Source organism: Giraffa tippelskirchi, chromosome 11 (genome assembly GCF_054371585.1).
Source record: "Giraffa tippelskirchi isolate mGirTip1 chromosome 11, T2T-mGirTip1v1.2.pri, whole genome shotgun sequence".
Taxonomy (NCBI): Eukaryota; Metazoa; Chordata; class Mammalia; order Artiodactyla; family Giraffidae; genus Giraffa; species Giraffa tippelskirchi.
In genome coordinates this window covers 32,121,574-32,136,336 of record NC_137285.1, presented here as the reverse complement: position 1 = coordinate 32,136,336, position 14,763 = coordinate 32,121,574, and the positions used below count along the sequence as shown (strand labels likewise).

Sequence of the window (14,763 nt, the reverse complement as noted above, 5' to 3'; positions counted from 1 at the left end):
AACTATAGAGAAATAAAATACACTGGTTTGTTGGGTAAACTACAAATTTACATAGCAAAGTAAATGGATACAGAGAAAACTAAAGAATTGGGACCAATAATTCAATTTACCATGGTAATTCCTTAGAACTGAGCATTTTTTTTTAGTGGAGAGTACTAGAAAGCTAGTGTTAAATCCTTTTTGGAATTTATCAATGCAAGATGGCCCCCAAGATGAGGATCCAATCTCTAGGCATTATTAAAAGATAGATTAATTTTACATAAGGTCTGTGTCCAGATCTTGTTTTATGAAGAAAGATGTTCACAGAGTTCTGTAAAATATCATTTTCTTAGTTCATTTGGACAGCTATAACAAAACATCACAGACTGGGTAGCTCATAAACAGCAGAAATTTATTTCTCAAAGTTCTGGTAGCTAGAAGTCTGAGGTCAGGGTGTCAGCATGGTCATGTGCTGATGAATATCTCCTTCCTCGCTTAAGCTGGCTCTTGCTCACTGTGTCCTCATGTGATGCTAGAGATTAGGGAGTTCCCTGGGGTCTCTTTTAGATGAATGCTTGTCCATTTGTGAGGATTCCACTTGCAAGAGCTAAGCATCTCCAAAATTTTCCAACTCTTAACACCATCATTTTGGGGGTTTAAGACTTTAACATATGAGTTGAACACATTCAGATCACAGCAAAATTATTTTTACAAATTGTCTCAATTTAGAGAATATATATCAATCTTACATACATTTAAAGTATCCCAAGTGTTCTTCATTCATATATCTACATACATACAGGTATAATAACATTGCACAAATATATAAAAATATATTTACTAATTAAAGTTGCATATTCAAAAGTCACCTCAATTTTTTCCGAACACAGGTAGCACCACATTTTAATTACCCTCTGCTTCCCCAGTTAAAAACAGTGTTAAAAGTAAAGCTACTTGAGATGATTGGCATACAAAGGACTTCAAATCTATTCAAGTGGCATGAGCATTTTGAGAATATATTGCAAACAGATTGCAGCTGCATTGAACTAGCAATCTTATAAAACTTTGAAATACTTTTTTAAATGCAAATAGCATTTATTTAATTTGTCTAACTTTGTAGTCAATAGTCATCTGCCAGAACTGCAATTCCAAGGAAAACAGCTCTTTAATAATCTATGTTCCCACAGCCAAGGTAAATTAAAGCCAACATATTTTGACCAAGGTCACAACGTGACAGTAGTTCTCTGTATTATAAAACTATTTTTAAGTTATTAATCATGTTTATATGTAGATATGTATAGTTCAGTTTGCTATTCATATATAAGAATTTTCGAAATAAAAATGTATAGCTTAGTACACCTAAATTATTTTACAGAGAGCCATAAAATTCTGAAAGAGGCAATGATTGATTCTTTAATCACTCTGCTAGTCCACAGGCATCATTTGATTATCCTGCAATACCCTGTTACAGTGTTGCTGATCTGTGACTATCATTACTAATAGCATTTCCCCAGAATAAAGCAGATCCTCTTCTCTCATTGACAGCATTCTACAGAGAGAAAAATCTTGTCAAATATACTTTTCTAAAATTAAAAAGAGAATGAGAGACTCTGCACAGAGCAGGTGGTATCTACTCAAGGAGAGAATTCTATTTTTATGCTTCTAAAATGCGTTTCTCCTCTCCTAAATGTTGCAGGAGAAGATGAAGTAAATCTAAAAGGGAATAAAACATATTTTATGTCAAATCAGACGTACCAGGCCCCACATATCATGGCTTCAATTTATAATAATTTTTACCCAGTTTGCAAGACTGTCTATTTGCATCTGGCTTTAAGTCAGTGCTTTGATTTCTATAAATCCCCATGACTCTAGCAGCCACAAAGATATGGCTTTCCTTAACATCTTTAAGTACCTAGATTAGTTGGGATAAAATAGGCTTTTGCTTGGGTAGCAAACAACCCCAAATCTCAGTGGTTTAACACAAGCAAAGTTTTTTTCTCACTCACCAAAGCACAAAAAAAGCTTCATTTAGGCAACAGGAATGCAGATTGCTTTCATCTGTGGCTCCGTCAGCTCAGAAAGTGGGTTTCTCCAAGATACCTGCTGCCAAGGAAGAGAAAGTCTGAATAATCACACAGCCAGTGTCCATTGCTTCTGACCAAGAGTGACAAATGTCCTGTATGCTCATGACTCATTTGTCGAAAATAGTCACAGTACGTGCTTAACAAACTAGGAAGTGTGGTTTTCCATGTGCCCAAGCACAAGCAATATGACATGGGATCAGATGAATATATATATATTTTTTGTCTGTCACATTACTCAATGTATGTTGTAAATCAGTCATAAAAAAAGAATGAAACAGTTCCATCTGCAGCAACGTGGATGGACCTAGAGATTATCATACTTACATGAAGAGAGTCAGAAAGGGAAAGGCAAATGTACATTACTCATATATGGAATCTAATTTTTAAAAAAAGATACAAATAAACTTATTTACAAACCAGAAGTAGACTTATAGATATTGAAAACAAACATGGTTAACAAGGGGGGAATGTGGTGAGGGAGAGCTGACTCAGAAGCTTGGGATGAACGCACGAACACTACTATCTATAAGATAGATAACCAACAAGGACCTACTGTACAGCACAGGGAAATTTACCGAATATTCTGTGACAAGCTAAATGAGAAAAGAATCTAAAAAAAGAGTGCATATGTGTATATATATATATATATATATAAACTGAATCCCTTTGCTGTACACCTGAATCTAATACAACATGGTAAATCAACTATACTCCAATAAAATGAAAATATTTTTAAAAGATATATATGACAAGATTCATAATTTCTGGGTTTAGTGAGTAGTCTGACTCTTTAAATTTCCTCACAGGCCAAATTAAGATATTGGACTGAATGATCTTCGGTTTTTCCTCAGTTAAATGTTCATCATTTCCTACTGTTAGGAAAGAAGCTCTCTCATTTTCTGTTGTACTATAATCATTAGTCTTTAAAGAGAATGACAAGTGCCATATATTATAATAGTGGGATCAGCAATATTTGAGGAATGATTATAACACCTAAGGCTGGAAAGAAAATGGCAATGGTAAGAAAATTGTTCAGTTGAGTATTTTTCCATATGAGTTGTATTAATATATGAAATAAGAGCATAGACTCATCATCATAGGATTAGGGAAAATCATCATTGAGCACTTACACTTTTACAGGAGTAGCTACGCAAGCTGATAAATTTTGACTGAAATAACCACCACTTTTGAGCATTTGGAGAGTACTTTCTTGTCTCTCTCCTGACTGCTTCCTGGCCCAGGTGTAGTCCAGGTACAGAGGTAGGGTGCAGACAATCTGAGGCAGTAGGAGGGACGTGGAGTTTGATATAAAGCAAGTCTTGGATGATAGTGTTGCATTCACCGGTTTGATAGCCTAGTGTTTCCTATATGATATTGAGATTGACATTTTTGAAAATGATAAACTCACTGAACTTACAAACAAGGAGTAAATTTAACTTTACAACATAGGCAATTTATTAGTAAGTTTCTGCTCAATGAAGGAAATCACAGTTTAGCTCACATTCTAGTCAGTAATTTACTTTGTAGCCAAAAGTCAAAATTCCTCCCATTGTCATTGACCAACAGAATGTAGAAAAGGACACACAATAAATAAGGTTATACAGCTGTGCTACAGTAGCAGGAAAGCCAGATACTACTATTTGAAATCTAAATCAAGCAGCCAATATAGCAGAGCCTGTTGGAGGCAGACAAATCTGTATATCAATTAATTGATATGATTTTTGGTTCAGATAAATGACTAGGTTAAGTAAGAGGAAGAGGCCCGAAAAAAGAAAAATATCAGCATCATCACCAAAAAATGAGGAATAGTTTTCACCAGTTATTTGAAAAAAGACACTGAATGTTGATACAAAGCTTCATGGTATAGTGAGAGGTACTGAGGTCATGGTACTAGTGGTAAAGAACCCATATGCCAATGTAGGAGACATAAGAATTGAATGTTCTGTCCTTGGGTTGGGAAGATCCTCTGGTGGAGCATATGGCAACTCCAGTATTCTTGCCTGGAGAATCTCATGGACAGAGGAGCCTGGCAGGCTACCGTCCATGGGGTCACACTGAGTCAGACACGACTGAACCAACTAAGCAGGCACACACTCAGAGGTAGATAAAATATTATGATATATACAATTTTCATATATAGTATAGATTCAGTCTTTCTCAGCAATAGATTATCTATACTTATTCATGTTCTGCTCAGTTCAGTTCAGTTCAGTCGCTCAGTCGTGTCCGACTCTTTGCGACCCCATGAACCGCAGCACGCCAGGCCTCCCTGTCCATCACCAACTCCCTGAGTCCACCCAAACCCATGTCATGGACTGCAGCATACCAGACTTCCCTGTCCATCACCAACTCCCAGAGCTTGTCCAAACTTCTGTCCATTGAGTTAGTAATGTCATCCAACCATCTCATCCTCTGTTACCCCATTCTCCTCCCACCTTCAATCTTTCCCAGCATCACAGTCTTTTCAGATGAGTAGTTCTTCACATCAGCTGGCCAAAGTATTGGAGTTTCAGGTTTAGCATCAGCCCTTCCAATGAATATTCAGGACTGATTTCCTTCAGGATGAACTGGTTGGATTTCGTTGCTGTCCAAGGGACTCTCAAGAGTCTTCTCCAACACCACAGTTCAAAAGCATCAATTCTTCAGCACTCAGCTTTTTTTATAGTCCAACTCTCACATCCATACATGACTACTAGATGGACCTTTGTTGGCAAAGGAACGTCTCTGCTTTTTAATATGCTGTCTAGGTTGGTCATAACTTTTCTTCCAAGGAGCAAGCGTCTTTTAATTTCATGGCTGCAGTCACCATTTGTAGTGATTTTAGAGCCCCCAAAATAAAGTCTGTCACTGTTTTCATTGTTTCCCCATCTATTTGTCATGAAGTGATGGGACCAGATGACATGATCTTAGTTTTCTTAATGTTGACTTTTAAGCCAACTTTTTCACTCTCCTCTTTCACTTTCATGTTCATCAGATCCAAATTTTAAGAACTCAGCCAGTTATTGTTACGAGCAGATGTCTCACCTTAAGATTGAATAAATAATCTTAGGCAACAAGGGTAAGAAAATGAGATGCACAGAAATTTTTATAGGGTATTATCTTAGCCAGGCTATTTTCTCATAGGCTTATTTTAAGTTAATTTCTCCTGGATTTTCTTCAGTCTTTCACAGGTAGTTACTATTTTTCCTTTGGGATTAATCTTATTACTTAACTCTAAACTTTTGTATAACCCTCAGGGTCAGTTCTTGAATCTGTTCTTTTTTTTTTTTTTTTCGTTTGATACATACTCAACCTATGATCTATCCTGTTTCGTGGTTTTAAAAACAATCTATATGATAACTCTCAAGTTTGTGTCTCCTTTCTAAACCTCTCCTCTCAGGTTTGGACTCAAATATCTAATGGCTCACCAGGTAACTACTTCAATAACTAAAAAGATCTCAAATTTAATGTGTTCAAAATTGCAGTAGAGATTTCCACTCCATCCCAAATTGTTTTTCTCCCTGTCTTCTACTCTTGGGAAAATGGCAATCCAATCCTTCTAGCTTATAATGCAAAGCAAAACTTGGAGTCACACTCGAGTTGTCTCTTTTCTGACAACCCACATCCAATTCAATTTCACCTTTCAAAATAGATTCAGATTCTGACTCCTTCTCAGGACCACTAATGCGACCATCCTAGTCTAAGCCATTCATATGCTTATTCTAATCTAAATGACTACAATTGCCTTTTAATGTGGACACCCAATACCATATCTGATATATAGTTAGTACTTTTCTCCTACCTATTATTCACAGCTTCTTTTTCATTTTCCTAGTTTCCCCATTGATTTGATCTTTGAGCCTTTAGTTATTTGGATTCAGATCAATATTCATAGATCCTTTTAATCCATAGATCCTTCTAATCCTTTTAATTATCATCAAGGCATTATGATAGTTTTATACATCACTGATTTCACGCAACACACAAGCAAAAAATGTGTGTCAACAAAGCTAAAATTATGTCTTGAGCATCTGTCTCACTATAGATTATATCATATTTGTTTCTCAACAAAAGACAATGTTAGAAAACATCCAACTGTGTTTTTCATAGATTATAAAGAAACCTGCTTCTATATCTTTGACAAATTGTGTTCTTCATACATTAATAGTATCTTCTGTAAAATGAAAATCATTTTTAAAATCTACCTGGAAATAAATCAGTGAAATCAACAGGTAAAAAATGTTTCTTTTCATTTTACCTAGAAAACTTGGCAAATTGACATTTCTGATGTACCTAAATATAAATTATAAATTTCCCATTGTCAGGAAAAAGAATGGCCTTTTTCCAAAACTATTAAGAATTTTTATGTTTATCTAAGGGGGAAATTATGTCACCACATTTTATCTTTATATAAAAACTAATGTTTTAAGACTGTTTGCTGCTACTGCTACTGCTAAGTCACTTCAGTCGTATCCGACTCTGTGCGACCCCATAGATGGCAGCCCACCAGGCTATGGCAGCCTACCATGCTCCGCCATCCCTGGGATTCTCCAGGCAAGAACACTGGAGTGGGTTGCCATTTCCTTCTCCAATGCATGAATGGGAAAAGTGAAAGTGAAGTCGCTCAGTCGTGTCCGACTCTTAGCGACACCATGGACTGTAGCCCACCAGGCTTCTCCATCCATGGGATTTTCCAGGCAAGAGTACTGGAGTGGGGTGCCATTGCATTCTCCTAAGACTGTTTAGTGTGAGATTTTTATGACTCAATGGTGTTAATATTGGAGTTAAGAAGTAAATTCTCAGTTAAACTTAGTGGGTAGATGATCTTTTTAGTGGCAGCATTGAGGAAGCTAAATTTTCACTTGTAAAAAATATATAGGAAACAACAAATCTACACATGAAGGTACAGGGCCTAGAACAATTTACAAAGAATAGAATAATGGCCATTCACTATTTATTGAACAGCAGCCCTATAACTGGCTTTAATGCTTGACAAGTTATTATCAGTATGTCATCCAGTTATTATAACAAAACTTGGGCACATGTCTATTTAACTCCATAGTCAGTATTCTTAACAATTGAGCCATATTCACTTTTAAAATAATGGTCATAACTTAATTTATGAACATGAATTTTATAAAAAACTTCTATCACACACTATTTTATGTAACCCTCCCAATAATTCTGCAAAGTATTTAACCATGTTCAACACAAGAAAATTGAAACCTACAGGGAGTAAATGAATATTCCAATTTTAACCAGGTAAATGAAAAGATCTAACTCTAAAGATCATGCTTGGATAAAAATTTTAAAAAGTTTTTAAAACACGAGATATCTAAATGGTTTAAAAAAAAAATCAGCAAGACAGCAGAATAGGAGTTTCCTACATTTTTGCCCACAAGGAACACCAATTTTGGCAATTGCCTGTGAGTGAGAGTACCCTTGTTGAAGCCTAAAGATCCAGTGAAGAATCTCTAGCACAACACTGGAATAAAAATATTTATGACTGTACATGCTAAAAAGGGTAAGAGGAATGGTTTCACTTGTATCACCCTCTTCCCACCATAGTGCCTCCTTTCTGCCTCCAGAAGATTGTCTACCCACTTAAGTTAATTAAGGATTTTATTCTTAACTCCAATATTAATACTGTTGAGTTCTAAAAGTTCACATTAAACCTCTTGAAATGCAAATTTTATATAAAAGATAGAAATTATAGACTTAAAATAACTTGTGCAAAGACAAAGTGTCTCAGCCCACCATCTCACCCATCTGGCAAGATGAGAGCACATGATTGAGGACCTGGCTTCCTCAGCTGTGCCAGGATGCTTCCAAAGATGCCCACTTTTCTTTTGCTTCATCCAAAACACTGAGATGAGCTGCACAATGGGGTTGAGAAAGAGCTGGGGTAACAGCAGCATGGGGCTTCCCTGGTGGCTCAGTGGTAAAGAACCTGCTGCTAATGCAGGAGACAGGTCCAGGAAAATCCCCTGAAGAAGGAAATGGCACCTCACTCCAGTATTCTTGCCTAGAAGACCCCATGGAGCCTGGCATGCTACAGTCCATGGGCTCACAAGGAGCTGAACATGACTTAGTGAATGAACAACAAGAACAATAGCAGCAGCAGCAGCAAGAGCTCTCAGAGAGTATGGAAGGGACATGTATCTTACTAAGTAATTCATGGAGGCAACCAAGAAGGCTGCCCACAAGTCTCTGGGGATTTCTCACCTTCAGATTCCCCAACACTAGCTCATGTGCCTGATGCACAATGAGGCAAAACCAACTGAAACACTGGAGTTTGGAGCAGATAAAGGTTTATTGCAGGGCCATGCAAGGAGAACAGGTGGCTCATGCCCTAAAAAAATCATGAGCTCTCCAAAGGGTTTCAGCAAAACACTTTCAAAAGTCTGTTGTTGGGAGGGGGTGTCCCCAGAATGTGTGATCAGCTTGTGCACAATTCTCTGACTGATTGATGTTGAGGTAACAAGGAGGTGTCACCAGGGCTAACATTATCAACCCTCAGGTGCCAGTAGCTCCATGGGTCATCAAGTAGTTAATTTGGATGTAATATTACCATCTACAAAACAACTCAGGAAACATGCATCAGATAATATTATCTAGGTCCTTTAGAGAGGAACTAAAGCAGAGGATATGGATGAAGGCCTTTCCCAAGGGCCCATGGGGTCCTGCTCAGTTACAGGCACCCTCAGTGTACCATATTATTCACCCACACATTTTGTGGCCAGCTCCCAGATTATGGCTATGTGAACTGTGAATATAGGGCATCTCAGAGAGGTGGTTATTATGCTCATAAAGCCAGCCCCACTCTTCAGGATTGGGGGATGGCACACAAACTTGAGGATTTAGGTAGCACACTCTGAAGGAAGCAAATGGGAAGCTATCAGTATTGGGCCTGGCTTTGCAGGATTTAAGGAAGATGTGCAAGTTTAACAATACCCCATGAAAAGGGGACAAAGAAAGTGGGGCAAGCAGTCCCACAGAAAAGATCAAGAAAGTCTCAGAATTCCTAGCAAGGCTAACCATTTTTTTCTTTCTCTTCTAATGCATGTCAGTTAAGACTAGAGGAGGTGACTATTTGTTCAAATGCAAAGTCAGCAACACTAGATTTCCAAAAAATATAATAAATCAAAGAAACATGACACCACCAAAGGAACACAATATTTGTCCAGCAATGAACTCAAAAAAAAAAAAAAATGGATATCTGTGATTTGTTTGCTAAAAATTAAAAATAGTTGTTTAAAGGAAGGTCAGTGAACTAGAAAGAAAACACAGAAAGACCATGTTACAAAATCAGGAAAACAAACCAAGAAAAAAAACAAAAACTTTGACAGAGAGATAGAAATCATGTAAATAACCAAACAGAAAATCTGAAGTCAAAGAATACAATGAATGAATTGGAAAACGCGACAGAATCAACAGCAGACTTGTCAAACAGAACAATCTATGGACTTAAAAACAGCTAACTTGATAATCTACTCAATGGAGAACAATAACAACAACAAAAAGGTTAAAAAAAGGCTGAGAGCTTATGTAAAATATGAGATACCATTAAGCAAAATAATTTATACATTATTAAAGGCCCAAAAGGAGAGGAGAAAGGAGCAGCATCTTATTTAGAGAAATAATGTCTAAGAACTTCCCAAATCTGAGGAAGGGTTGGGACTTCCAACTTCATGAAGCTTACAGGCCCCCAAATAAATTCAGCCCAAGGAATATTTTTCTAAGACATAATCTAATAAAACTTTAAAATCAAAGACAGAGAGATAATTTTAAAAACAGCAAGAGTAAAAGGAAACTATAAGCAAGGTGAAAAGACAGCCTTCAGAATGGGAGAAAATAATAGCAAACAAAGCAATGGACAGTTAATCTCAAAAATATACAAGCAACTCCTGCAGCTCAATTCCAGAAAAATAAATGACCCAATCAAAAAGTGGGTCAAAGAACTAAACTGGCACTTCTCCAAAGAAGACATACAGATGGCTAACAAACACATGAAAAGATGCTCAACATCACTCATTATCAGAGAAATGCAAATCAAAACCACAAAGAGGTACCATTTCATGCCCATCAGAATGTCTACTATCAAAAGGTCTACAAACAATAAATGCTGGAGAGGGTGTGGAGAAAAGGGAACCCTCTTACACTGTTGGTGGGAATGCAAACTAGTACAGCCACTATGGATAACAGTGTGGAGATTCCTCAAAAAACTGGAAATAGAACTGCCATATGACCCAGCAATCCCACTGCTGGGCATAAACACTGAGGAAACCAGAATGGAAAGAAACACATGTACCCCAATGTTCATCGCAGCACTGATTATAACAGCAGCCAGGACATGGAAGCAGCCTAGATGCCAATCAGCAGACGAATGGATAAGGAAGCTGTGGTACATATACACAATGGAATATTACTCAGCCATTAAAAAGAATACATTCGAATCAGTTCTAATGAGGTGGATGAAACTGGAGCCTATTATACATAGTGAAGTAAGCCAGAAAGAAAAACACCAATACAGTATACCATCACATATATATGGAATTTAGTAAATCAGTAAAGATAACCCTGTATGAGAGACAGCAAAAGAGACACATATATATAGAACAGTATTATGGACTCTATGGGAGAGGGCGAGGGCGGGATGATATGGGAGAATGGCATTGAAGCATGTAAATTATCATATGTGAAACGAATCGCCAGTCCTGGTTTGATGCATGATACAGGGTGCTCGGGGCTGGTGCACCGGGATGACCCGGAGGGATGGGATGGGGAGGGAGGTGGGAGGGGGGTTCTGGAAGGGGAACACATGTACACCCATGGTGGATTCATGTCAATGTATGGCAAAACCAATACAATATTGTAAAGTTAAAAAATAGATAAATAAACTAATTTAAAAAAAAAAAAACAGCAAGAGTGAAACATTCCTCACGTGAAAAGAAATCCCCATAAGACTGTTAGCAGATTTCTCAGCAGAAAAGTTGCAGGCCAGGAGAGAATGGAGTGGTATACTAAAATCATAGAGGGAAAATGTCAAATAAGAACTGTTTACTTGACAAAATGGTACTTCAGAAATTTAAGAGCTATAGAGGCTTTCCCAGAGAAACACAAGCTGAGGAATTTCATCACCACTAGACTTGACTTACAAGAAAGATGGAAAGGAGTTCTTCAACTGAAAAGAAATGACAATAAGTAATAAAATGAAAACACATGAAATATTAAAACATACTGATAAAGTTAATCACATAGTCCAATTCAGAATATTTTAACAGTGTAACATGGTGGTGTAATAATTGTAGTATAAATGTTAATGGACCAAAGTATTAAAATAACTACAGCTTCAAGTTTTTGATGAATACACAATATAAAAAAGTTGTGACTTCAAAAATATAAAATGTGTGTGGAGGGGAAGGAAAAAGATAGGATTTTGTATTTTATCAAAATTAAGTTGCTATCAACTTAAAATAGACTGCTATAATTTTAAGATGTTTTACATAAGCCTCATGGTAACCACAAAAGAAAAGCCTATAATAGATATACAATGGTAAGGAAAAGAGAATCAATTTGGTAATTCTAAAGAAAGAACAAGAAAGGAAAAAAGGAGCAAAGGACTACAAAACAGCCAGAAAGCAATTAATAAGATGGCATTAATAAGACCTTACCAATCAATAGTTGCATTCAATGTAAATAGATTAAAATTTCCAAACAATAACCTAGAGTGGATGAAAGAATAAAAAAAAGACCCAATTATCTGTTGCCTACAAGAGGCTCAGTGCAGATTAAAGGACACTGAAAATAAAGGGATAGAAAAATTCATGTGCTAAAGATGAAAATTAACCTTTATCTAATACCATTCACAAAAATCATTTCAAAATTGATCAAAGACCTGAACATAAGGATGGAAACCATAAAACACCTAGAAGAAAACATAGGGGGTAAGTTTCTTGACTTGGTGTTGGCAATGATTTTTTGGATTAGACATCAACAGCAAGAGCATCAAAAGGAAAAATAACTAAGTGGGGCTACATTAAACTAAAAAGCTTATGTATAGCAAATGAAACAACCAACACAAGAGAATTAAAGAAAACAAAATATACCCCAAGAAAACAAAATAAGTATTTTGAAGAAATATCTACACTCCCATGTAACATTACTCAGAATAGAGAAGACGTGTAAACAACTTAAAGATCTACTGATAGATGAATGAATAAAGAAGATGTGGTACACACAGAAACACACTAGGATAGTATTCAGTCATGAGAAAAAAAGGAACTCCTGCCATTTGCAACAACATGGATGAATCTGGAGGACATCATGCTAAGTGAAATAAATCAGACAGAGAAATCAAATACTGAATAACATCACTCACACGTGAAATCTAAATTTAAAATAGCAAACTTATAAAAACAGAGTAAAATAATGGATATCAGGGGCTAGGGTGGGGTAATAAGGAGATGTCTTCAGTTGAAAAATGAGTAAGTGCTGGGAGTCTAACATACAGCATGGGGGTTGTAGTTAATGATACTGTATCGTACACTTGAAAATTTGCTAAGAGGGAGGATCTAAAGTGCCCTTACCACAAGGAAAAAAAAAAAAGACCTCTACTACTACTACTACTAAGTCGCTTCAGTCGTGTCCGACTCTGTGCGACCCCACAGACGGAAGCCCACCAGGCTCCGCCATCCCTGGGATTCTCCAGGCAAGAGTACTGGAGTGGGTTGCCATTTCCTTCTCCAGTGCATGAAAGGGAAAAGTGAAAGTGAAGTCGCTCAGTCGTGTCCGACTCTTAGCGACTCCATGGACTGTAGCCTACTAGGCTCCTCCATCCATGGGATTTTCTAGGCAAGAGTGCTGGAGTGGGGTGCCATTGCCTTCTCCGCAACATTAAAACTCAACATTCAGAAAACTAAGACCATGGCATCTGGTCCTATCACTTCATGGCAAATAGATGGGGAAACAGTGGAAACAGTGACAAACTATTTTTTGGAGTTCCAAAATCACTGCAGATGGTGACTTGCAGCCATGAAATTAAAAGACACTTGCTCCTTGAAGAAAAGTTATGACAAACCTAGATTACTTTGCCAACAAAGGTCCATCTAGTCAAAGCTATGGCTTTTCCAGTAGTCATGTATGGATGTGAGAGTTGGACTATAAAGGCAGCTGAGTGCTGAAGAATTGATGCTTTTGAACTGTGGTGTTGGAGAAGACTCTTGAGAGTCCCCTGGACTGCAAGGAGATCCAACCAGTCCATCCTAAAGGAAATCAGTCCTGAATATTTATTGGAAGGACTGATGTTGAAGCTGAAATTCCAATACTTTGGCCACCTAATGCGAAGAACACACTCATTTGAAAAGATTGTGATGCTTGGAAAGATTGAAGGCAGGAGGAGAAAGGAACAACAGAGGATGAGATGGTTGCATTGTATCACCGACTCAATGGACATGAATTTGAGTAAACTGGTGATAAATAGGGAGGCCTGGGGTGCTACAGTCCATGGGGTTGCAAAGAGTCGGACGTGACTGAGTGACTGAACTGAACTGATGTGAGATGATGGGTGTGTTAATTAATCTGATTGTGGTAATCCTTTCACAGAATGTGTTTATAACCAATCATCACTTTGTGGTGGTGGTTTCGTTGCTAAGTCATGTCAGACTCTTGTGACCCCATGGGCAGTAGCCTGCCAGGCTCCTCTGCTCATGGTATTCTTCAGGCAAGAATACTGGAGTGGGTTGCCATTTCCTTCTCCAGTACACTTTAAACATAGACAGTTATATTTGTCAATTATACCTCAAGAAGGCTGGAGAAATATTAAAAGAGGAGGTATCTGAAATAATAATTCTGGAATTTGGAGTGAAGAGCTGAAGTCTGATACACCAAATTAGGAGATAATGTAAACTTGTCTCTTAAAAGATAGAATAAGAAAAGATTAAAAGCAATCTTTCTTTTAGATATAGATGCCCTATGCCTCAGACAGTGAGAAAGAGAGAATATTTCTGGGACAGGAACATCAGACTCATAAATCATATAAAATCATTCATTACATCTATAAGCAATATGCACTAAAGATGCTAATTAGCAGTTTATCAGTCAATGTCCAATTAGGAAAAAAATTCAAAGTATTTCAAGCAGAGTGGATATTGAGTTCAACAATTTGTTACATAGATGTTATTAAGAATGAAAGATCAAACAAGAAGCTGATGTATGTCAGGTCCCCCCAAGACCACACTTAGGACCCATGATTCACCAGAACAATTCACAGAATTCAGGAAAGCTGTTATTCTTGTGGTTATGTCTTATTACAGTAGAATACAGATTAAAATTTGCAAAGGGAAAAGATGAATTGAAGTCCAGGAGAAGCCAGACACATGTTCCCTTGCGTCCTCTCCTAGCGAAATCATATAAATACACTTCATTCTCCTCATCATGAAGCATGAGAACATGGGCAAAGGGTTGTTAACTGAGGAAGCTCACCAAGTCCTGTGAAACCAAGCAGGACACTGGGGTCCTGGGTACAGAGCCTTTCTGTCCCCCATTTCTTGTTTGTAGGGAAAAAACTCCAGCCTCTATGAGCTTCCTTGAATCCCAAAGGGCAGGTTTGAGCAGTTACTAATCAGGGAAGGAAGAGAATGCACAGACAAGGGAAGAGCAGCCAAGAGACAAGAGTGCAGCCTTGGGGCAGGGCCCTGGTTCCTCCTCAAGTGATACACAT

The 14,763-nt window shown here is 37.5% G+C and overlaps 1 long non-coding RNA gene across 2 annotated transcripts in view; it reads right to left on the bottom strand.

The window, feature by feature from the left end:
- LOC145526902 (uncharacterized) overlaps nucleotides 1-14,763 on the bottom strand; it is a 153,594-nt gene that overhangs the window by 118,964 nt on the left and 19,867 nt on the right. For both annotated transcript variants that reach the window (XR_014069286.1, XR_014069287.1), the window contains one exon: nucleotides 1,986-2,079. This is a non-coding gene — a long non-coding RNA (uncharacterized LOC145526902). The remainder of the gene's footprint in view (nucleotides 1-1,985; nucleotides 2,080-14,763) is intronic.